The 26,114-nt window shown below is 47.7% G+C and overlaps 1 long non-coding RNA gene across 4 annotated transcripts in view; it reads right to left on the bottom strand.

Moving 5' to 3' along the window:
- LOC134928029 (uncharacterized) overlaps nucleotides 1–26,114 on the bottom strand; it is a 495,002-nt gene that overhangs the window by 43,909 nt on the left and 424,979 nt on the right. The gene's annotated exons all lie outside the window — the stretch shown is intronic.

Below are 26,114 nucleotides of genomic sequence, written 5' to 3'. Positions count from 1 at the left end.
TGGGATGTGCTGGAATTTGCCCATATTTAATGCACACACAATATTGCTGGCGTTGTCCGATGCCACAAATCCACAGGAGAGTCCAATTGGGGTAAGCCATTCCGCGATGATCTTCCTCAGTTGCCGTAAGAGGTTTTCAGCTGTGTGCGTATTCTGGAAACCGGTGATACAAAGCGTAGCCTGCCTAGGAAAGAGTTGGCGTTTGCGAGATGCTGCTACTGGTGCCGCCGCTGCTGTTCTTGCGGCGGGAGTCCATACATCTACCCAGTGGGCTGTCACAGTCATATAGTCCTGACCCTGCCCTGCTCCATTTGTCCACATGTCCGTGGTTAAGTGGACATTGGGTACAACTGCATTTTTTAGGACACTGGTGAGTCTTTTTCTGACGTCCGTGTACATTCTCGGTATCGCCTGCCTAGAGAAGTGGAACCTAGATGGTATTTGGTAACGGGGGCACACTGCCTCAATAAATTGTCTAGTTCCCTGTGAACTAACGGCGGATACCGGACGCACGTCTAACACCAACATAGTTGTCAAGGCCTCAGATATCCGCTTTGCAACAGGATGACTGCTGTGATATTTCATCTTCCTCGCAAAGGACTGTTGGACAGTCAATTGCTTGGTGGAAGTAGTAAAAGTGGGCTTACGACTTCCCCTCTGGGATGACCATCGACTCCCAGCAGCAACAACAGCAGCGCCAGCAGCAGTAGGCGTTACACGCAAGGATGCATCGGAGGAATCTCAGGCAGGAGAGGACTCGTCAGAATTGCCAGTGACATGGCATGCAGGACTATTGGCATTCCTGGGGAAGGAGGAAATTGACACTGAGGGAGTTGGTGGGGTGGTTTGCGTGAGCTTGGTTACAAGAGGAAGGGATTTACTGGTCAGTGGACTGCTTCCACTGTCGCCCAAAGTTTTTGAACTTGTCACTGACTTATTATGAATGCGCTGCAGGTGACGTATAAGGGAGGATGTTCCGAGGTGGTTAACGTCCTTACCCCTACTTATTACAGCTTGACAAAGGCAACACACGGCTTAACAAATGTTGTCCGCATTTCTGGTGAAATACTTCCACACCGAACAGCTGATTTTTTTGGTATTTTCACCAGGCATGTCAACGGCCCTATTCCTCCCACGGACAACAGGTGTCTCCCCGGGTGCCTGACTTAAACAAACCACCTCACCATCAGAATCCTCCTTGTCAATTTCCTCCCCAGCGCCAGCAACACCCATATCCTCCTCATCCTGGTGTACTTCAACACTGACATCTTCAATCTGACTATCAGGAACTGGACTGCGGGTGCTCCTTCCAGCACTTGCAGGGGGCGTGCAAATGGTGGAAGGCGCATGCTCTTCACGTCCAGTGTTGGGAAGGTCAGGCATCGCAACCGACACAATTGGACTCTCCTTGTGGATTTGGGATTTCGAAGAACGCACAGTTCTTTGCGGTGCTTTTGCCAGCTTGAGTCTTTTCAGTTTTCTAGCGAGAGGCTGAGTGCTTCCATCCTCATGTGAAGCTGAACCACTAGCCATGAACATAGGCCAGGGCCTCAGCCGTTCCTTGCCACTCCGTGTGGTAAATGGCATATTGGCAAGTTTACGCTTCTCCTCCGACAATTTTATTTTAGATTTTGGAGTCCTTTTTTTACTGATATTTGGTGTTTTGGATTTTACATGCTCTGTACTATGACATTGGGCATCGGCCTTGGCAGACGACGTTGCTGGCATTTCATCGTCTCGGCCATGACTAGTGGCAGCAGCTTCAGCACGAGGTGGAAGTGGATCTTGATCTTTCCCTAATTTTGGAACCTCAACATTTTTGTTCTCCATATTTTAATAGGCACAACTAAAAGGCACCTCAGGTAAACAATGGAGATGGATGGATACTAGTATACTTATGGATGGACGAGCGACTGCCGACACAGAGGTAGCTACAGCCGTGGACTACCGTACTGTGTCTGCTGCTAATATAGACTGGATGATAATGAGATTAAATCAATATATATATATATATATATAATATCACTAGTACTGCAGCCGGACAGGTATATATATTTATTATGTAATGACTGATGACGGACCTGCTGGACACTGTCAGCTCAGCAGCACCGCAGACTGCTACAGTAAGCTACTATAGTAGTATGTATAAAGAAGAAAGAAAAAAAAAACCACGGGTAGGTGGTATACAATTATGGATGGACCAGCGACTGCCGACACAGAGGTAGCTACAGCCGTGGACTACCGTACTGTGTCTGCTGCTAATATAGACTGGATGATAATGAGATAAAATCAATATATATATATATATATATACAGGTTGAGTATCCCATATCCAAATATTCCGAAATACGGAATATTCCGAAATACGGACTTTTTTGAGTGAGAGTGAGATAGTGAAATCTTTGTTTTTTGATGGCTCAATGTACACAAACTTTGTTTAATACACAAAGTTATTAAAACTATTGTATTAAATGACCTTTAGGCTGTGTGTATAAGGTGTATATGAAACATAAATGAATTGTGTGAATGTACACACACTTTGTTTAATGCACAAAGTTATAAAAAAATATTGGCTAAAATGACCTTCAGCCTGTGTGTATAATGTGTATATGTAACATAAATGCATTCTGTGCTTAGATTTAGGTCCCATCACCATGATCTCTCATTATGGTATGCAATTATTCCAAAATACGGAAAAATCCGATATCCAAAATACCTCTGGTCCTAAGCATTTTGGATAAGGGATACTCAACCTGTATATAATATCACTAGTACTGCAGCCGGACAGGTATATATATTTATTATGTAATGACTGATAACGGACCTGCTGGACACTGTCAGCTCAGCAGCACCGCAGACTGCTACAGTAAGCTACTATAGTAGTATGTATAAAGAAGAAAGAAAAAAAAAAAACCACGGGTATGTGGTATACAATTATGGATGGACGAGCGACTGCCGACACAGAGGTAGCTACAGCCGTGGACTACCGTACTGTGTCTGCTGCTAATATAGACTGGATGATAATGAGATGAAATCAATATATATATATATAATATCACTAGTACTGCAGCCGGACAGGTATATATATTTATTATGTAATGACTGATGACGGACCTGCTGGACACTGTCAGCTCAGCAGCACCGCAGACTGCTACAGTAAGCTACTATAGTAGTATGTATAAAGAAGAAAGAAAGAAAAAAACACGGGTAGGTGGTATACAATTATGGATGGACGAGCGACTGCCGACACAGAGGTAGCTACAGCCGTGGACTACCGTACTGTGTATGCTGCTAATATAGACTGGATGATAATGAGATGAAATCAATATATATTATATCACACTAGTACTGCAGCCGGACAGGTAGATATATTTATTATGTAATGACTGATGACGGACCTGCTGGACACTGTCAGCTCAGCAGCACCGCAGACTGCTACAGTAAGCTACTATAGTAGTATGTATAAAGAAGAAAGAAAAGAAAAAAACCACGGGTAGGTGGTATACAATTATGGATGGATGAGCGACTGCCGACACAGAGGTAGCTACAGCCGTGGACTACCGTACTGTGTCTGCTGCTAATATAGACTGGAAGATAATGAGATGAAATCAATATATATATATATATATAATATCACTAGTACTGCAGCCGGACAGGTATATATATTTATTATGTAATGACTGATGATGGACCTGCTGGACACTGTCAGCTCAGCAGCACCGCAGACTGCTACAGTAAGCTACTATAGTAGTATGTATAAAGAAGAAAGAAAAAGAAAAAACCACGGGTAGGTGGTACACAATTATGGATGGACGAGCGACTGCCGACACAAAGGTAGCTACAGCCGTGGACTACCGTACTGTGTCTGCTGCTAATATAGACTGGATGATAATGAGATGAAATCAATATATATATATATAATATCACTAGTACTGCAGCCGGACAGGTATATATATTTATTATGTAATGACTGATGACGGACCTGCTGGACACAGTCAGCTCAGCAGCACCGCAGACTGCTACAGTAAGCTACTATAGTAGTATGTATAAAGAAGAAAGAAAAAAAAAAACCACGGGTAGGTGGTATACAATATTATATATATATTATATACAATTATATATATATATATATTAAACTGGTGGTGACTGGTGGTCAGGTCACTGGTCACACTATCAGCAACTTGCAAGTAGTACTCCTAAGCAGACAATCACAATTTATATTATACTGGTGGTCAGTGTGGTCACAATGGCAGTGTGGCACTCTGGCAGCAAAAGTGTGCACTGTACGTTATATGTACTCCTGAGTCCTGCTCTCAGACTCTAACTGCTCCCCACTGTCAGTGTCTCCCCCACAAGTCAGATAATATACAGTCACACTATCTATCACTTCAGCAAGTAACTAGTACTCCTCCTAATGCTCCCCAAAATTACTACTGTGTCTCTCTCTACTGTCTCACTCTCTTCTCTATAAACGGAGAGGACGCCAGCCACGTCCTCTCCCTATGAATCTCAATGCACGTGTGAAAATGGCGGCGACGCGCGGCTCCTTATATAGAATCCGAGTCTCGCGATAGAATCCGAGCCTCGCGAGAATCCGACAGCGGGATGATGACGTTCGGGCGCGCTCGGGTTAACCGAGCAAGGCGGGAAGATCCGAGTCGCTCGGCCACGTGTAAAAAACATGAAGTTCGGGTGGGTTCGGATTCCGAGGAACCGAACCCGCTCATCCCTAGGGGAGACATCTGCGTTACCCAGCCCCCGGTGTCAGTAACCTGTACAGTGACAGTAGTAGTTATAGCGGCAGCGGCTGTGTGTGTGTGGGGGGGTCACAGGGAGCAGCGACCTTGATGAGATTTATTATCGCTGCCGCTGTGTAGCTGGTGATGGAGCTGCATCGCGCTGCTACAGATTAGTTGGCAGAAAGAGAGTAGCGGAGCAGAGGGAGGATGTTAGACGTGGAGAGCCTGGATCGGGTGGATCTGTATGAGAGTCTGTTGACGTGGGTAAGTGTGGAAGCAGCAGTAGCAGGGTTGGCCCATCCCACACCCCCAGGCCCTGCACACACTGTCGACTGCTGTCATTGTTTCATCACCCAAGCCGGGTGTAGTCTATGCGGGAGCTGTTCCCCAAGGGGTCACTGCGTAATGGGCCTCTGGGCTGTATACTTGTCAGTTTGATGCTTAAAGCGCCGGCATAATTTGACACTAATGTCAGTCATTTTGGACATTTTCATTTTCACCCCTGCCACCCCTAAGACACCCACAGTATTTTTTTTTCCAGTTTGTAAGTCATATGTGTACCAAGTTTGGTGTAAATTGTTTCAGGCATTCCAGAGTTATGCTGGAACATACACACATACTGTACATACACACACACATACATCTGTTTTTATATATATAGATTGTCGCCGTTGTTATGTACAGTATAGTGGATAAGATATTGGCAGATGGGCTTACTAGTAGTTTTCATTGTACTTGGGTGACATATTTAGGGAAACCTTATATTAATACTTACTGCTTCCTTTACCTGACATTACGCATACTGGGCCTAGTTCAGAATTGATCACAGCAGCAAATTTGTTAGCAGTTGGGCAAAACCATGGGGGTAATTCTGAGTTGATCGCAGCAGCACGTTTGTTAGCAATTGGGCAAAACCATGTGCACTGTAGGGGGGGCAGATATAACATTTGCAGAGAGACTCATACCCCTTTCACAACGCAGCTTTAACCCGGTAAATTGACGATTTTTAAGCCTTCCAAAGCGGTTCTAGCTGCGGTGTGAAAGGGCCACCTTGAATTTACCGTTTTCAAAATACTGGTATTTTGAAACGGTTAAAAAGCAGGGTCCTACATGGTTCAGACCCATTTCATTGTGCAGTGTGAAAGGCTCAGAAACAGTATTTCCAAGCCACAGAAGGTGATAGGCTGTCTCCATGCATGATGTCACCAGGCAGAAGCAGGAAATAAACTGGAGGAAACACATGAGAGTGATGGGAGCGTTTTATTATACAGAAATTGAATACAGTTTAAAATGGCAAATTGGAGTGATGAGGAGGTGAGGGAGCTGCTTAGGATCAGAGGGGATGAAGAAATATGTAGACAAATCACTGGGACAGTGAAGGATGCAGTAATCTACAAAAACATGCTAAAGATGCTTGAAGCTGCTGGGTTCCATCGTACAACTAGCCAAATTATTAATAATTAATTAATAATTATTAATAATGTGTGGGCCAGAAAAGTCCATTTACAATGACAACCACTGTTTTTTTATGGGTGAAACGGGTTCAGTGTGAAAGGTACCAAAACAGTAATGAAATGGTAATATACTGGTTACAACATGCGATGTGAAGGGGTTTAACTGCTCAGACCCGTTTTAAGACCCGTTTTAAGAAACGTTTTAAAAGCAGGGTTTGCGATGTGAAAGCAGCATTAGATTTGGGTGGGGTGTGTTCAAACTGAAATCTAAATTGCAGTGTGAAAATAAATCAGCCATTATTTACCCTGCACAGAAGCAAAATAACCCACTCAAATCTAACTCTCTCTGCAAATGTTATATCTGCCACACCTGCAGTGCACATGGGCCCTCATTCCGAGTTGATCGGTCGCAAGGCGAATTTAGCAGAGTTACACACGCTAAGCCGCCGCCTACTGGGAGTGAATCTTAGCTTCTTAAAATTGCGACCGATGTATGCGCAATATTGCGATTACTAACTACTTAGCAGTTTCAGAGTAGCTTCAGACTTACTCTGCCTGTGCGATCAGTTCAGTGCTTGTCGTTCCTGGTTGACGTCACAAACACACCCAGCGTTCGCCCAGGCACTCCCACCGTTTCTCCGGCCACTCCTGCGTTTTTTCCGGAAACGGTAGCGTTTTCAGCCACACGCCCCTGAAACGCCGTGTTTCCGCCCAGTAACACCCATTTCCTGTCAATCACATTACGATCGCCGGAGCGAAGAAAAAGCCGTGAGTAAAAATACTTTCTTCATAGTAAAGTTACTTGGCGCAGTCGCAGTGCGAACTTTGCGCATGCGTACTAAGCGGATTTTCACTGCGATGCGATGAAAAATACCGAGCGAACAACTCGGAATGAGGGCCATGGTTTTGCCCAACTGTTAACAAATTTGCTACTGCGATCAACTGTGAATTCCCCCACTGCCCTTTGATACATCTCCCCAATGTGATCTGCACAGTTTGGCTACAATGTGTTGTATGAGGCAATAGTCCAGTCATTCAGCAATCAGTCTAGCTAAGCTGATTTGAACTGGCATTGCCATCCCTTTACCTTGCAGCTGATACTTGGAATTAGTTCCATTGCAATGTCAGAGTTATGTCTCTCAGTTATGATTTTAGTCTCTCTGTTCAAGTTTCTGCTAGTCTGATCCTGATAAGTGGGCCACAATGGGTATGGCAGTTTCACCTGAAAGCCCATTTTCTGTGAAGTCACTGTAAACACTGATGAGTGTTCTCCCAGGAGCACAGAGTGTATTTACCTCTTCTGGAATGCTATGCACTTGCACACTTCCATTACCTCTTATTTGCTTTGTATGACTCATTTAGAACAAAAAAGCCTTGGGGTGATGTTTACTCTGTCTCTGCTCTCAGTCTTGTTTGATATTTATATCTCATCTGAATTTAAATTACTTTTACAGAGTGTGATGAGAGCAGCAAGTGGTAAGCAATGCACTGCCTTACCTTTATATATATGGAGTATATACAGAAGGAGACATGTTGTAAACTACAGAATCATTTCCCTTTCCATGGTAAAAGAGGACCACAGCAATTGCAGTAAATAGAATCATGGCACTTTATGAATTAGTGGGAAGAGGGTGTTGTACAAACTCAAACCTGTAATCACTTATAGACCATATTATGTAAGACGCTTTGTAATGGTCATATCTAGTGGTTGTAAGACATACTTGCCAACTTTCTGGCTGCTCTTTGTCAGCACAACAGGTGGCATGGTTCCGGAATAGGGGGGCGGTCAGGGGACGTGGAAATGTGATTGCATCATTGCGCATACCCTCCAACATGACCCGCCCCACTAGGTACAAAATGCTCTGTTTCTGGACTTCCCTCTTAATTTATTATTGCCATCACCTGTGAAGAAACAGCTTTCCTATCATTCAACTAGTTCAACACAGGTGATGGAAATCATAAATTAAGAGGTAAGTCCAGAAACAGAGCATTTTGTACCTAGTGGGGCGGGTCATGTTGGAGGGTCTGCATTGCGGCACCACTCCCCACTATGCTCATATTACTGGCATTGTAAAGCAGAGGGCAAGGTTACAATTGATTGTTGATTTCAAATAAAAGTCTATCTGTGTGGAGTTTGCATGTTCTGTCTATATTAGCATGGGTTTCATCAGGGTGCTCCAGTCTTCTCCTGCAGTCTAAAACAGGGGTGGTCAATGAGCAACCCCTCACCACCACCCCATTCCAGCATACAGTGGCGCACGCAGGGAGGTTCCGAGTTGCCAGAAACCCCCATGATCGGCAAAATTATTTTCAGAGACGGAGACAGCTGTGTCTCTGTCTCACTACAGACCGCGATCGCATACGCGATCGTGATCACAGCTGCTGGAGGGAGCTCTTGTTGGCAGAGCTCTCTGCATAGAGCAGCGATGTCAGACGAGCCACCGCACGCCCGCCCACCCACCAGAGATGCATGCCGCCTGGCAGGGCCGGCCCAAGCTTAATTTTTTTGGTAAGCGAATTTAGAATTTAGCGCCCCTTGATGGGATCAAATTTGAAGAGGTGTGGTCTCACAAGGAAGGGGCGTGGCAACACAATAGTACCCCCAGGGGTCCAGGGAGATTGTCAGTGACAGGAAAGTGCATGACTGGGTGGCAGAGGTAATGGAGATAGTGGGTGTCTGAGGAGGCTGGGTTTACAGGGAGATAGTGGGTGCCATGTGCCCACAGTGCTAGATATGCCCCCACAGTGCCAGATACAGATATGCCCCCACAGTGCCATGTGCCCACAGTGCCAGATATGACCCCAGTGCCAGATATGACCCCACAGTGCCACATACAGATATGCCCCCACAGTGCTATGTGCCCACAGTGCCAGATATGCCCCCACAGTGCCAGATACAGATATGCCCCCACAGTGCCATGTGCCCACAGTGCCAGATATGCCCCCACAGTGCCAGATACAGATATGCCCCCACATTGCCATGTCCCACAGTGCCACACATGACCCCACAGTGCCACACATGACCCCACAGTGCCAGATACAGATATGCCCCCACAGTGCCACATATGACCCCACAGTGCCAGATACAGATATGCCCCCACATTGCCATGTCCCACAGTGCCACACATGACCCCACAGTGCCACACATGACCCCACAGTGCCAGATACAGATATGCCCCCACAGTGCCATGTGCCCACAGTGCCAGATATGACCCCAGTGCCAGAAATGACCCCACAGTGCCACATACAGATATGCCCCCACAGTGCTATGTGCCCACAGTGCCAGATATGCCCCCACAGTGCCACATATGACCCCACAGTGCCAGATACAGATATGCCCCCACAGTGCCATGTGCCCACAGTGCCAGATATGCCCCCACAGTGCCACATATGACCCCACAGTGCCAGATACAGATATGCTCCCACATTGCCATGTCCCACAGTGCCACACATGACCCCACAGTGCCACACATGACCCCACAGTGCCAGATACAGATATGCCCCCACAGTGCCACATATGACCCCACAGTGCCACATACAGATATGCCCCCACAGTGCCACATATGACCCCACAGTGCCACATATGACCCCACAGTGTCAGATATGCCCCCACAGTGCCAGATACAAATATGCCCCCACAGTGCCATGTGCCCACAGTGCCAGATATGCCCCCACAGTGCCACATACAGATATGCCCCCACAGTGCCATATATGCCCACACAGTGCCACATATGACCCCACTGCCAGATACAGAAATGCCTCCACAGTGCCAGATACAGATATGCCCCCACATTGCCATGTGCACACAGTGCCACACATGACCCCACAGTGCCACACATGACCCCACAGTGCTAGATACAGATATGCCCCCACAGTGCCACATATGACCCCACAGTGCCACATAGACATATGCCCACACAGTGCTGCTCACCATTTTGCTGCCTGTTTTCTTTGTGGAGAGTGCAGCACGCGCTTCTCCTGCCTACCGCTCTGCCCCTCAGTCTGGTCTCCGGCGGTGACTGCAGCATGTACATCTCAAATCAGGCGCCGGTCCGTGAGCTCTGATTGGCTAACGAACCGGCACCTGATTTGAGTTATACACTCCGCCATCACTGCCGGAGACCAGTCTGAGGGGCAGCCGCAGGACGGCAGGCAGGAGAGGTGCGTGGTCCAGGCTGCCGGTGGCACCTTTTTCACTGCGGAGCCTTACCCGTGCGAGTACCACGCGTAATGGGCGGGCCGGGCCTGCCGCCTGGCCAAAATGCCAGCTGCCACAGTCATTGCTATTAGGCTCTGGCACCGCAGCGGCCAGCCCATGACCTACTGTATGGTGATGTGGGTGTGACTCACAGGTCACCCACACTACGTCGCTTGCCCGACCAGTCCTGCTTCTTTGCGCTCTGCTCCGATGCTGGAAGGGAATGAATGCTGTGTGCTGCTCCGTCCTCACTGCTCTGATACTGAGATGAAATTTGAGTGTACCCCTCCCCTACTCTGAGGGTAACTAAAGTGCCTCCACCCTAGTGATGTGCACCGGACATTTTTCGGGTTTTGTGTTTTGGTTTTGGATTCGGTTCCGCGGCCGTGTTTTGGATTCGGACGCGTTTTGGAAAACCTCACCGAAATTTTTTTGTCGGATTCGGGTGTGTTTTGGATTCGGGTGTTTTTTACAAAAAACCCTAAAAAACATCTTAAATCATAGAATTTGGGGGTCATTTTGATCCCATAGTTTTATTAACCTTAATAACCATAATTTCCACTCATTTCCAGTCTATTCTGAACACCTCACACCTCACAATATTATTTTTAGTCCTAAAATTTGCACAGAGGTCGCTGGATGGCTAAGCTAAGCGACACAAGTGGCCGACACAAACACCTGGCCCATCTAGGAGTGGCACTGCAGTGTCAGGCAGGATGGCACTTCAAAAAAATAGTCCCCAAACAACACATGATGCAAAGAAAAAAAGAGGCGCACCAAGGTCGCTGTGTGACTAAGCTAAGCGACACAAGTGGCCGACACAAACACCTGGCCCATCTAGGAGTGGCACTGCAGTGTCAGGCAGGATGGCACTTCAAAAAAATTGTCCCCAAACAGCACATGATGCAAAGAAAAATTAAAGAAAAAAGAGGTGCAAGATGGCATTGTCCTTGGGCCCTCCCACCCACCCTTATGTTGTATAAACAGGATATGCACACTTTAGCGAACCCATCATTTCAGCGACAGGGTCTGCCACACGACTGTGACTGAAATGACTGGTTGGTTTGGGCCCCCACCAAAAAAAGAAGCAATCAATCTCTCCTTGCACAAACTGGCTCTACAGAGGCAAGATGTCCACCTCATCATCATCCTCTGATTCCTCACCCCTTTCACTGTGTACATCCCCCTCCTCACAGATTATTAATTCATCCCCACTGGAATCCACCATCTCAGGTCCCTGTGTACTTTGTGGAGGCAATTGCTGCTGGTGAATGTCTCCACGGAGGAATTGATTATAATTCATTTTTTTTTTTTAAACAATTTATTTTATTTTATGTCAACAATAAGAACAGGACATAACTGGAATAGGTGATCGACAGTACAATTGGTCAACAGTGTGTAGAGCATGTCCAATCACAGAGAACAGCAGATGAAAAAAGAAAAATTTAACAGTTCGGTGATAAAACGATACAGGAGAATGTATTGAGTGCTGTCACAGAAATAGTATGGTGTAACAGAGAAGAAAAACAAAAACAGAGAGATCAACAAAAAGCAAATATCTCGGAAAGCAAAGCATATAAATGTCTAATTTTAAGTGTGCTATAGAGAAAAAGGGAACAGACGAGGTGGGGGGGGGGGGGGGGGAAGAAAAACCTGAGAAAGAAAGGGAGAAAGAGAAAAAAAATTGGATTAAATAGTGCCGAGAAGGAGACGGCCAGTAAAGAAGGGTAGAGGAGTGAAGGGGGGGGGGAAGGAGTGGTGAGGTGCTGGGAGGAGGAAAGGCGTAAGGGAGGGGTACCCGGCAAGGGAGAGGAATACAAAGTGTACCAGGAGTTCCATACCCGATGGTACTCGGACACAGTGTCATTGAGAAGGGAGGTGATATATTCCATAGAGGAAACGTACCACAATCTATTAATTAGAGCGCTCTGAGTAGGAGGTATGGGGGATTTCCACGATTTGGCAATCAGGAGTGTGGAAGCATTAGATATATGGAAGATCAGCTTGTTCTCTGCCTTAGACGCCGAACGAAGGGGTATGTGGAGAAGGAGTATCGATGGATCCATAGGCACAGAGCAGGAGGTAACATTTGCCATAAGGGTCACTGCCACTTTCCAGAACTGTTAGATAACCGGACATTCCCACCAAATATGAAAAAAGGTGCCCACCATGCCACAGCCTCGCCAACACTGGGCTGAGGAATGTGGATATATACAATGAAGTTTGTCAGGGGTCAAATACCAACGGGTGTACACCTTGTAGGTCGTCTCCCTGATGTCGACACTAATGGAGGCGTTAGCGATCCGATGTCGGATACGAGACCATTCCTCGTCGTCAAACTGTGTGCCAAGGTCGTGTTCCCAGGCAGTTTCGAAAGATTCTTTGTGGGGGGATTTGGCGGATAGAATAGAATGGTACAGCATAGAGATGGCACCGCTACAGCCAACCGAGTATAGACATTGGCGTTCAAAAAGAGAGGGTTGGCGAAAGGGTTTAGAGTTGCGGTAAGTATGTACAAAATGGTGGATCTGCAGGTAAGAGTAGTGCAAAGCCGCGGGGAGGTGGTATCGTTCTTGAAAACCTGCAAAAGTGGACGGAGCCGAGTGCCCAGCAATGTGCATAAAGCGAGTGATGCCGGCCGCTAGCCAGGGGGCAGCCCATTTATCAGAAAATCCTGGCGGGAATAGGGGGTGTCTCCAAAGGGGCGTTAAGGGGGAGGGATAAGTCGTGAGGGAAAAACGCTTGTTAATCGTGTCCCACGTCGTCAGGGTAAAATGGATAGAGGGATAGGCGTAGGCCGAGGCTGGCCTGTGAATCCGGGGCAGCCATGGGAGAGAGTCTACACTAAGATCTGGAGATAACGCGTTTTCAATGTCGACCCACTTTTTCAGTCCGGGAGGGGAATGCCTTGAGATAATGTGGCTCAATTGTGTAGCATAGTAATAATTTTGCAGTAGGGGAAGGCCTAGACCGCCATTGTCTGCGGATTTGGACAGTACCAGACGGCTTAATCTCGGTTTTTTGCCTGCCCATATAAATTTCCCAAACAGGGCTTGTAGAGATTGGAGGACATGTGCTGGAACCCTAATCAGGAGTGTTTGGAATAGGTACAATAATTTAGGAAGGGCATTCATTTTTACTGCATTGAGCCTTCCAATCCAAGATATATAAAGGGATTTCCAGGTTGATATATCTTGTTGAAGCCGTCTGAGAAGGGGGGCGTAATTGGCATGGTATAAATGGGAGTATTGCTTGGTGACATATGTACCCAAGTAACGGATCTGGGTGGGTCGCCATTGAAAATTAAAAGCAGATTCCAAGTTCAGTCGCGTTTGGCGTGGGATATGAAGGGATAGCGCCTCGGATTTCCCCTCATTGATTTTGTAACCCGAGAGGGAACCGAATCTGCGTAGTTCACGTAGCATGGGGGGGAGAGAGACAGTGGGGTTAGTCAGGGTAAAGAGTATGTCATCTGCAAATAATTATATTTTGTATTGTTGGTCACCCAGAGAAACTCCAGAGATTATGTTATTGGCTCTAATTTGTGCAGCTAATGGCTCAATACAGAGCGCAAAGAGTAGAGGGGAGAGGGGGCATCCCTGCTTAGTACCATTAGTCAGTTTAAAGGGTTCTGAACAAATACCATTGGTCGTGACCACTGAAGAGGGGTTGTGGTATAAGGTCCTGACAGCATGAAGAAAACGGCCATTAAGGCCGAAAGCTTCAAGGGTATGGAACAGAAAAGGCCAAGAGACCCGGTCAAATGCCTTTTCGGCATCCATCGCCAGGACCACCGAGGGTAGTTTAAACCGATTAATATGTTGGATTAGATCGATGGTTCTACGCGTGTTATCTAGTCCTTGGCGATGAGGAACAAAGCCCACTTGGTCCGGGTCTATCAGGGTTGGTAATATCGCGTTGAGTCTAGTGGCCAAGATTTTGGCGAATAGTTTGAGGTCAGTGTTCAGAAGGGAAATGGGCCTATAGTTAGAACATATAGTGTGATCTTTGTCTGGTTTAGGGATGACTATAATTTTAGATTTTGTGGATTCAGGGCGAAAATAGGATCCATCTAGTACGGAGTTGAACAGTGCAGCAAGATGGGGAACTAAGAGGGTTGTGAAGGATTTATAGTAAATCATGGGAAAACCGTCCCGGTCGGGGGCTTTAGATGGTTTTTGAGATTTGAGGGCTTGTGTAATTTCCTCCTCGGAAATATCCCGGCTAAAACCAAGTTGTGTGTGAGGACTAATGGATGGAAGGGCGCAAGATGCGAGATAGTCCCTACATTGTTGTGAGAATGCGGAGGAGTCTAGAGGTGAGGGGAGGTTATATAAAGTTTCGTAGTATTCCTTAAATGTTTGGTTGATGGTTTTGGGATCATAGGACAGTGTGTTAGTTTTATCCTTTAGAGAGATTACTGCTTGTGCTGCACGTTTAGCCCTTAGTTTGTTAGCCAATAAGGTGTCAGCTTTGTTGCCTTTATCGTAAAATTTCTGACCAAGCCAGCGTTGGGATTTTTCCGTTTTTTCTGCTATGATAGTATTCAGGTCGCCTCTCGCCTTATCCAGCTGTTTTAGTACCGTGGCCGAGTGAGTGCGCTTGTGTTCAGCTTCCAACTTCTGGATGCTGGCTGAAAGGGCAGACATGTTGGCCAATTGGGTTTTTTTGCGGTGAGAAGCATAACGGATAATCTCCCCCCTGATCGTCGCTTTATGGGCTTGCCACACCGTGATTAAGAATACATCTGGCGTAGTGTTAGTTTTGAAATATTCAGATAATTTAGCGGATATGGTAGTCTGAAAGTCTGGGAGCTTCAGGAGTGTCTCGTTTAGTCTCCAGAAATGCCCACCCATGTGAGGAGACGCGAGGTCTAGGTGGATTGTGACAGCAGAGTGGTCTGACCAGGGAACAGAATGAATGGTCGAGTCAATAAGGGAATTGGTTAAAGATGCGCAACAAAGAAGCATATCGATCCTCGAGTAGGAGTCATGAGGGCGGGAATAGTAAGTATAGTCCCTGGCTTTGGGATAAAGAGCCCTCCAAGTGTCGAACAGGCCAGCCTCGGCCATTTGCCTCCCCAAGGTCCTAGAGCCAGCGGGACAAGAAGGAAGGTAGGCACTACTGGAGCGGTCGAGGGTGTGGGAAATAATAGAATTAAAGTCACCTCCCAGTATAACCTCACCACGGTGAAAATTGTGAAGTTCAAGAAAAAAACTGCGAAAAAACGCAGATTGACCTGTATTAGGAGCATACACTGAAGCTAATGTAATGTCCTTCCCACCAAGCTGACCTTTCAGTATGAGAAAACGTCCGTTATCATCGTGAAGTGAGTCGGTCAGTACAAAAGGAACTGAATTGCGTATTAAGATCGCCACTCCACAACGTTTTGACTGATTATTTGAATAATAAACTGTTGGGAATTGTTTTGATGATGCGAGGGATTGTCTCCAAGTTTAAGGTGAGTCTCCTGTAAAAAAAGGATGTCGGCAGATTGAGAGCGGGCGTATGATAGTAACATGGAGCGATTTTGAGGAGTATTGAGACCCCTTACGTTCAGCGTCAAAATACAGAGCGACATATTGAGTTGGGGGGGGGAGCGGAATGGATGTGTAGAATGAGGGGAAGAGGGATAGAGGAGAGGTTGGGGAAAGAAAAGGTGGAAAATAAATGAAGTAACTAAAACAAAATGTGGGTATAGACCTCCCGAGGAGGAGGTCGGCCACACAGTTGGAGCACCCAGGCAAGACAGGGGGGTGCTCTAGGTAGGGAGCGAGAGAAGGTAAGATAAACCCCAATTGGGGGTACTAGAAGGAGAGTCCACAGGAAGACTGTTATAGAAATTCCCTGAGTGTAGAGGGGGGGCACGGTCTAGCGGAAAGGGAGAAGGCAAGTAGAGAAAGTGCATCCTGAGCCCTAAGTAATAACATCAAACAGTAAGTATGGAAATAACAGTCAATAAAAACAGTAAATTGCAAACACAACAGGAACATATACAGTGTAGTATCTCAAAATTCTTGTGGTACAACAGTACTAAGGAACCTAAACAGATGAAATATTATGAAGGATTACACCAGGCCATCATATGGGGGTGTAGAGATACAATAAGGCAGATGTCGCAAGATCTGATCAGGTGGCGACGCCATCACTCGTTGCAGTTGAGGAGGAGGCAAGTTGGAGGTCCAACTGCTGGAGTAGTCCTTTTCCCTCATCAGGAGTGCGGATAACGTGTTGACGCCCATTGACGTCCACCAGAAGGCGAAAGGGAAACCCCCAGCGATACTTGTAGCCATGGTCACGAAGAGTTAGCGTAACGTCTCGGAGATCTCTGCACTTGGCTATAGTAATGGGTGCCAAGTCCTGAAATATCTGGTGTTTCGTTCCTTCAAAGAGTATCGGGGGGGAGTTACGACTGACCGACAGGATTTGCTCTTTAATGCGAAAGGATAGGAAACGGAGAACCACATCTCGGGGAGGTTCAGAGTCCTTAGGTTTGGGGCGTAAGGCGCGGTGTGCGCATTCTATGCCCAGTTCAGGAGGAGATAGGGATGGTACCAGGAAGGTGAAGAAACGAGTGAGGTAGGGGAGAAGGTTAGCAGGCACCACAGACTCAGGGATATTTCTGACGCGGATGTTGTTGCGTTTCTCCCGATTTTCCAAGTCCTCGTTCTTCTCCTTCAGGAATTCAAGCTCACGGCTGAGGTACTCCAGGTCTGCATATGTGTTTGAGTGAAAGGAAGAGCATTGGGAGGAGGTGGATTCCAGTGCTGTTGTGCGCTTCTCAAGAGCAGAAATGTCTTGCTTCAGTTCGCCCGCCACTTTATGGAGTTCGGTGGTGAGGGAGGTGTTAAGAGACACAAGAAGAGCCTTAAGATCAGAGATGTCCTTCTTGGTGGCTGGCGCTTCCTCACAAGCCATGTCTGATCCAGTATGTGGGCGGGGAGAGGCCGGGTGCGAGTTGGAGGGGGACGATTTGTCGTTCTTGTTAAAGTGGTGTGTAATATCAACTTGAGGCCGGTTCTTATTTTTAACTTGAGATTTGCTCATGGTGGAGGAGTTGTGGAATAGTTCCAGCGGAATTGCAAGGAAAAGCTTACTTGTTTAGAAGGAGAAACTCAGGATGCGTCCTCCGGGGGTCAGCAAGGCATCAGCTTACAGGAGGCAATGTGTGGTGGGAAGTAGAGCTTGCTGGGAAGGGTGGATGCGTCACCTCCGGGGAACACCACTAGCTGGAGATTGATGTCAGTACCAGTGGATTCAGCACACTGGGAGCAGAACGGGAGCGTGACCTGCGAGGCGGGTAGTTATGAACTCAGCTGTGGATATGACATAAAAGCTACACAGGTGTAGTAGAAATGGGGCAGTAGTGGCTCCGTGACACAGTATCGTTACGGCACCGTTGCACTGGTTGTAGCGCGACAGCAACACTGGAGAATCTGGTGTGGTGTGGTTGTGGCTCTGGCGCACTCGGTATAGACAATAGCAAAACGTATACGTATGATGCGGTGCGGGTATAATTGTGGAGCACCGCTTACCATTTAATTGCAGGTCAGGAATGTTGGGGAGAGTAACTGTCGGTGCTTCAGGAATAAGGAAGCAGGGGTCTGGGAGCCAATGGGATTGGTGCGTGGAACAGTGGGTAGCTGCTATACAGGTGCACCAGAGGTGACGCGAGGGTAGTAGGGAGTATCGCGCAGCCAAAGCTGAAGCATGCAGGGCAGCAGGATATTGTAGTATCAATACCTGCAGTGTCTCCAGAAATAATAAGTCAAAACAGTGTTGAACTCCACTTGTCCATGAGGGGTGGGCACGGTATTAGCACAACAGGGATGGAGATCAATGTGGAGGGCAGTAATCCTTAAAAGTTGCGTGAGCAAAATGGTGGACAGGAGGGGCGGTGGATCATCCTCCCAGTATTCATGCGAGAGGGGGGTGCCAATATGTAGAAACAGGGGGCCGATTATATATTATAATAATTAAAAAATAATAATAATAATAATAATAAAAAATAATAATAATAATAAAAGAAAAAGGCCGATGAGGCAGTTTGCAAGGGTGATCGGCTACTCACAATTCAAGCGAGGGTGCGTGGAGGGCACCACCGAGAGATGAGGTCAGGGAGAGCTTCCGCAGCCGCAGCCCTAGCAATGAGGGGGGAGGGAACGGCAGAGTCGGGTAGGAGCAGCGGGGGTATCTGCAGGAGCAGGCCGCCGTAGCAGTAGTCTTTGTGGGGTATCCAACCTGCGTCCCGGCAGCACCGTCTCAATTCTGGGGAGAGCTGTCAGGGGACGCCGTGGTTAGCTGTAGGGAGAGCTTCCACAGCTGTAGCTCCCGCGCTGAGAAGGAGGGGGACAGCGGAGTTGGCGGCGTCTTCCCCGCAGGGTCTCAGCCCTCGTCCCGGCAGCACCGTCACTAGTCCGGGGAGAGCCGTCGGGGAAAGCCTTGTTTGGCGGTAGGGAGAGCTTCCACAGCTGCGCCCCACGCGCTGAGAAGGAGGGGGACAGCGGAGACAGGCAGGATCAGCGGCGTCTTCTATGCAGGGCAGAGAGGGTCTCAGCCCTTGTCCCGGCAGCGCCACTTCACGTCCGTCCAGGGACAGCTGTCAGTAACTTGTATCCCCGGCCGGAGCGGTACCGGGGCTTTAGATCGCGGCAGTGTGCAGCCGCACAGAGAGAGCAGTCCCCGGCCGCAGAGACCCGCACTTCCGGTTTTGGGTATCTGGCGGCGGGGGAAGCAGCGACTGGAGCCAGAACTCTGAAGGCAGCGGAGGGCAGACACACCGCTCAGCACCGCCAGCAGGATGGGTCCCGACCACACCAGGCCAGCTAGGGGAACATGCTGAGAGTCTCCGTGTCCAGGCGGTGCAGCAGGTAATAGATGGGGGGCGCTCCCCACACTACAGTCCCCGGCTTGAGATGAGGCAGAAGGCCGCAACCTGCAGGGGCACCTAAAGTGCCCCCCGGCTCCGCAACCTCAACTGCCCACGGAGGGCTGGCACCAGGGAAGGCGAAGGGGCAGGAAGAGGTCCCCAAATATCAACTAGGCAAGGCTATAAATAATCCCTAGAAGGAGCTCCTTAGACCCACGTCCTTCTCAGTCGGCTGCCAGGCCACTCCCCCGATTATAATTAATTTTGATGAACATCATCTTCTCCACATTTTCTGGAAGTAACCTCGTACGCCGATTGCTGACAAGGTGAACGGCTGCACTAAACACTCTTTCGGAGTACATACTGGAGGGAGGGCAACTTAGCTAGAATAAAGCCAGTTTGTGCAAGGGCCTCCAAATTGCCTCTTTTTCCTGCCAGTATACGTACGGACTGTCTGACGTGCCTACTTAGAAGCGGTCACTCATATAATCCTCCACCATTCTTTCAATGGTGAGAGAATCATATGAAGTGACAGTAGACGACATGTCAGTAATCGTTGGCAGGTCCTTCAGTCCGGACCAGATGTCAGCACTCGCTCCAGACTGCCCTGCATCACCGCCAGCGGGTGGGCTCGGAATTCTTAGCCTTTTCCTCGCACCCCCAGTTGCGGGAGAATGTGAAGGAGGAGATGTTGATGGGTCACGTTCCGCTTGACTTGACAATTTTCTCACCAGCAGGTCTTTGAACCTCTGCAGACTTGTGTCTGCCGGAAAGAGAGATCCAAGGTAGGTTTTAAATCTAGGATCGAGCACGGTGGCCAAAATGTAGTGCTCTGATTTCAACAGATTGACCACCCATGAATCCTGGTTTAGCGAATTAAGGGCTCCATCCACAAGTCCCACATGCCTAGCGGAATCGCTCTGTTTTAGCTCCTCCTTCAATGTCTCCAGCTTCTTCTGCAAAAGCCTGATGAGTGGAATGACCTGACTCAGGCTGGCAGTGTCTGAACTGACTTCACAAGTGGCAAGTTCAAAGGGTTGCAGAACCTTGCACAATGTTGAAATCATTCTCCACTGCGCTTGAGTCAGGTGCATTCCCCCTCCTTTGCCTATATAGTGGGCAGATGTATAGGCTTGAATGGCCTTTTGCTGCTCCTCCATCCTCTGAAGCATATAGAGGGTTGAATTCCACCTCGTTACCACCTCTTGCTTCATATGATGGCAGGGCAGGTTCAGGAATGTTTGGTGGTGCTCCAGTCTTCTGTACGCGGTGGCTGGATGCCGAAAGTGGCCTGCAATTCTTCGGGCCACCGACAGCATCTCTTGCACGCCCCTGTCGTTTTTTAAATAATTCTGCACCACCAAATTCAATGTATGTGCAAAACATGGGACGTGCTGGAATTTGCCCAGATGTAATGCACGCACAATATTGCTGGCGTTGTCCGATGTCACAAATCCCCAGGAGAGTCCAATTGGGGTAAGCCATTCTGCGATGATGTTCCTCAGTTTCCGTAAGAGGTTGTCAGCTGTGTGCCTCTTCTGGAAAGCGGTGATACAAAGCGTAGCCTGCCTAGGAACGAGTTGGCGTTTGCGAGATGCTGCTACTGGTGCCGCCGCTGCTGTTCTTGCTGCGGGAGGCAATACATCTACCCAGTGGGCTGTCACAGTCATATAGTCCTGAGTCTGCCCTGCTCCACTTGTCCACATGTCCGTGGTTAAGTGGACATTGGGTACAACTGCATTTTTTAGGACACTGGTGACTCTTTTTCTGACATCTGTGTACATTTTCGGTATCGCCTGCCTAGAGAAATGGAACCTAGATGGTATTTGGTACCGGGGACACAGTACCTCAATCAAGTCTCTAGTTGCTTCTGAATTAACGGTGGATTCCGGAACCACATTTCTCACCGCCCAGGCTGCCAAGGCCTGAGTAATCTGCTTTGCAGCAGGATGACTGCTGTGATATTTCATCTTCCTCGCAAAGGACTGTTGGACAGTCAATTGCTTACTGGAAGTAGTACTAGTGGTCTTCCGACTTCCCCTCTGGGATGACGATCGACTCCCAGCAGCAACAACAGCAGCGCCAGCAGCAGTAGGCGTTACACTCAAGGATGCATCGGAGGAATCCCAGGCAGGAGAGGACTCGTCAGACTTGCCAGTGACATGGCCTGCAGGACTATTGGCTTTCCTGGGTAAGGAGGAAATTGACACTGAGGGAGTTGGTGGTGTGGTTTGTAGGAGCTTGGTTACAAGAGGAAGGGATTTAGTGGTCAGTGGACTGCTTCCGCTGTCACCCAAAGTTTTTGAACTTGTCACTGACTTATGATGAATGTGCTGCAGGTGACGTATTAGGGAGGATGTTCCGAGGTGGTTAACGTCCTTACCCCTACTTATTACAGCTTGACAAAGGCAACACACGGCTTGACACCTGTTGTCTGCATTCGTGTTGAAATAATTCCACACTGAAGAGCTGATATTTTTTGTATTTTGACCAGGCATGTTAATAGCCATATTCATCCCACGGACAACAGGTGTCTCCCCGGGTGCCTGACTTAAACAAACCACCTCACCATCAGAATCCTCCTTGTCAATTTCCTCCCCAGCGCCAGCAACACCCATATCCTCATCCTGGTGTACTTCAACAGTGACATCTTCAATTTGACTATCAGGAACTGGACTGCGGGTGCTCCTTCCAGCACTTGCAGGGGGCGTGCAAATGGTGGAAGGCGCAAGCTCTTCCCGTCCAGTGTTGGGAAGGTCAGGCATCGCAACCGACACAATTGGACTCTCCTTGGGTATTTGTGATTTAGAAGAACGCACAGTTCTTTGCTGTGCTTTTGCCAGCTTAAGTCTTTTCAATTGTCTAGCGAGAGGATGAGTGCTTCCATCCTCATGTGAAGCTGAACCACTAGCCATGAACATAGGCCAGGGCCTCAGCCGTTCCTTGCCACTCCGTGTCGTAAATGGCATATTGGCAAGTTTACGCTTCTCCTCAGACGCTTTTAATTTTGATTTTTGGGTCATTTTACTGAACTTTTGTTTTTTGGATTTTACATGCTCTCTACTATGACATTGGGCATCGGCCTTGGCAGACGACGTTGATGGCATTTCATCGTCTTGGCCATGACTAGTGGCAGCAGCTTCAGCACGAGGTGGAAGTGGATCTTGATCTTTCCCTATTTTAACCTCCACATTTTTGTTCTCCATTTTTTAATGTGTGGAATTATATGCCAGTAACTATCAATAGCAATGGCCTACTACTATATATACTGCGCACAACTGAAATGCACCACAGGTATGAATGGATAGTATACTTGACGACACAGAGGTAGGTAGAGCAGTGGCCTTCCGTACCGTACTGCTATATATACTGGTGGTTACTGTCAGCAATCTGCAAAACTAAAATGCACCACAGGTATAGAATGTAGATGGATAGTATACTTAATGACGACACAGAGGTAGGTACAGCAGTGGCCTTCCGTACCGTACTGCTATATATAGTATACTGGTGGGCACTGTGTTAGCAAACTGCAAAACTAAAATGCACCACAGGTATAGAATGTAGATTTATAGTACACTTAATGACGACACAGAGGTAGGTACAGCAGTGGCCTTCCGTACCGTACTGCTATATATAGTATACTGGTGGTCACTGTGTCAGCAAACTGCAAAACTAAAATGCACCACAGGTATAGAATGTAGATGGATAGTATACTTAATGATGACACAGAGGTAGGTACAGCAGTGGCCTTCCGTACCGTACTGCTATATATAGTATACTGGTGGTCACTGTGTCAGCAAACTGCAAAACTAAAATGCACCACAGGTATAGAATGTAGATGGATAGTATACTTAATGACGACACAGAGGTAGGTACAGCAGTGGCCTTCCGTACCGTACTGCTATATATAGTATACTGGTGGTCACTGTGTCAGCAAACTGCAAAACTAAAATGCACCACAGGTATAGAATGTAGATGGATAGTATACTTAATGACGACACAGAGGTAGGTACAGCAGTGGCCTTCCGTACCGTACTGCTATATATAGTATATTGGTGGTCACTGTGTCAGCAAACTGCAAAACTAAAATGCACCACAGGTATAGAATGTAGATGGATAGTATACTTAATGACGACACAGAGGTAGGTACAGCAGTGGCCTTCCGTACCATACTGCTATATATAGTATACTGGTGGTCACTGTGTCAGCAAACTGCAAAACTAAAATGCACCACAGGTATAGAATGTAGATTGATAGTATACTTAATGACGACACAGAAGTAGGTACAGCAGTGGCCTTCCGTACCGTACTGCTATATATAGTATACTGGTGGTCACTGTGTCAGCAAACTGCAAAACTAAAATGCACCACAGGTATAGAATGTAGATGGATAGTATACTTAATGACGACACAGAGGTAGGTACAGCAGTGGCCTTCCGTACCGTACTGCTATATATAGTATACTGGTGGTCACTGTGTTAGCAAACTGCAAAACTAAAATGCACCACAGGTATAGAATGTAGATGGATAGTATACTTAATGACGACACAGAGGTAGGTACAGCAGTGGCCTTCCGTACCGTACTGCTATATATAGTATACTGGTAGTCACTGTGTCAGCAAACTGCAAAACTAAAATGCACCACAGGTATAGAATGTAGATGGATAGTATACTTAATGACGACACAGAGGTAGGTACAGCAGTGGCCTTCCGTACCATACTGCTATATATAGTATACTGGTGGTCACTGTGTCAGCAAACTGCAAAACTAAAATGCACCACAGGTATAGAATGTAGATGGATAGTATACTTAATGACGACACAGAGGTAGGTACAGCAGTGGCCTTCCGTACCGTACTGCTATATATACTGGTGGTCACTGTGTCAGCAAACTGCACAACTGAAATGCACCACAGGTATAGAATCTAGATGGATAGTATACTTAATGATGACACAGAGGTAGGTACAGCAGTGGCCTACTGTACCGTAATGCTATATATTATATACTGGTGGTCACTGGTCAGCAAAACTCTGCACTGTACTCCTCCTATATAATATTATACTGGTGGTCCCCAGTCCCCACAATAAAGCAGCACACTGAGCACAGATATGGAGTGTTTTTCAGGCAGACAACGTATACTGGTGGTCACTGTCAGCAAAACTCTGCACTGTACTCCTGCTATATAATACAGCTGCTCCCCAGTCCCGACAATTAAGCAGTGTGAGCACAGATATATGCAGCACACTGAGCACAGATATGGAGCGTTTTTTTCAGGCAGAGAACGGATAACTGGTGGTCACTGATCAGCAAAACTCTGCACTGTACTCCTCCTATATTATACAGCTGCTCCCCAGCCCTCCCCACAATTAAGCAATAGTGCACAATCAAGTTCAACAATAACGGAGAGGACGCCAGCCACGTCCTCTCCCTAACATTTCCAATGCACGAGTGAAAATGGCGGCGACGCGCGGCTGCTTATATAGAGTCCGAATCTCGCGAGAATCCGACAGCGGCATTATGACGTTCGGGCGCGCTCGGGTTACCCGAGCCATACTGGAGAATCCGAGTATGCCTCGGACCCGTGTAAAAAGGGTGAAGTTCGGGGGGGTTCGGTTTCCGAGAAACCGAACCCGCTCATCACTACTCCACCCAAGATATATATATATATATATATGTATACAGGCTTGCTTGGGAAAGCCTAGCGTTAATGTGTGATGGGTATGAATGTGTAAATATATTACTTTCTCTGACGTCCTAGTGGATGCTGGGACTCCGTCAGGACCATGGGGATTAGCGGCTCCGCAGGAGACAGGGCACAAAAATAAAAGCTTTAGGACTAGGTGGTGTGCACTGGCTCCTCCCCCTATGACCCTCCTCCAAGCCTCAGTTAGGTTTTTGTGCCCGTCCGAGCAGGGTGCAATCTAGGTGGCTCTCCTAAAGAGCTGCTTAGAAAAAGTTATTAGGTTTTTTATTTTCAGTGAGTCCTGCTGGCAACAGGCTCACTGCAACGAGGGACTTAGGGGAGAAGAAGTGAACTCACCTGCGTGCAGGATGGATTGGCTTCTTAGGCTACTGGACACCATTAGCTCCAGAGGGATCGAACACAGGCCCAGCCATGGAGTCCGGTCCCGGAGCCGCGCCGCCGACCCCCTTGCAGATGCCGAAAAGTGAAGAGGTCCAGAAACCGGCGGCAGAAGACTTTTCAGTCTTCATGAGGTAGCGCACAGCACTGCAGCTGTGCGCCATTGTTGTCAGCACACTTCACACCAGCGGTCACTGAGGGTGCAGGGCGCTGGGGGGGGGGGCGCCCTGGGCAGCAATGATAATACCTTGTTCTGGCTAAAAATACATCACATATAGCCCCTGGGGCTATATGGATGTATTTAACCCCTGCCAGGTCTCACAAACACCGGGAGAAGAGCCCGCCGAAATAGGGGGCGGGGCCTATCTCCTCAGCACACAGCGCCATTTTCCTGCACAGCTCCGCTGCGAGGAAGGCTCCCAGGACTCTCCCCTGCACTGCACTACAGAAACAGGGTAAAAAAACAGAGAGGGGGGGCACTTTTTTGGCGATATTGATATATTAAGCTGCTATAAAGGAAACAACACTTCTGTAGGGTTGTTCCTATATATTTATAGCGCTTGGGTGTGTGCTGGCAAACTCTCCCTCTGTCTCCCCAAAGGGCTAGTGGGGTCCTGTCTTCGATAAGAGCATTCCCTGTGTGTCTGCTGTGTGTCGGTACGTGTGTGTCGACATGTATGAGGACGATGTTGGTGTGGAGGCGGAGCAATTGCCGGTAATGGTGATGTCACCCCCTAGGGAGTCGACACCGGAATGGATGGCTTTGTTTAT

Source organism: Pseudophryne corroboree, chromosome 5 (assembly GCF_028390025.1).
Source record: "Pseudophryne corroboree isolate aPseCor3 chromosome 5, aPseCor3.hap2, whole genome shotgun sequence".
Classification (NCBI taxonomy): Eukaryota; Metazoa; Chordata; class Amphibia; order Anura; family Myobatrachidae; genus Pseudophryne; species Pseudophryne corroboree.
Note: the sequence above shows the minus strand (reverse complement) of the source record. Positions and strands in the feature narration are given on the sequence as shown.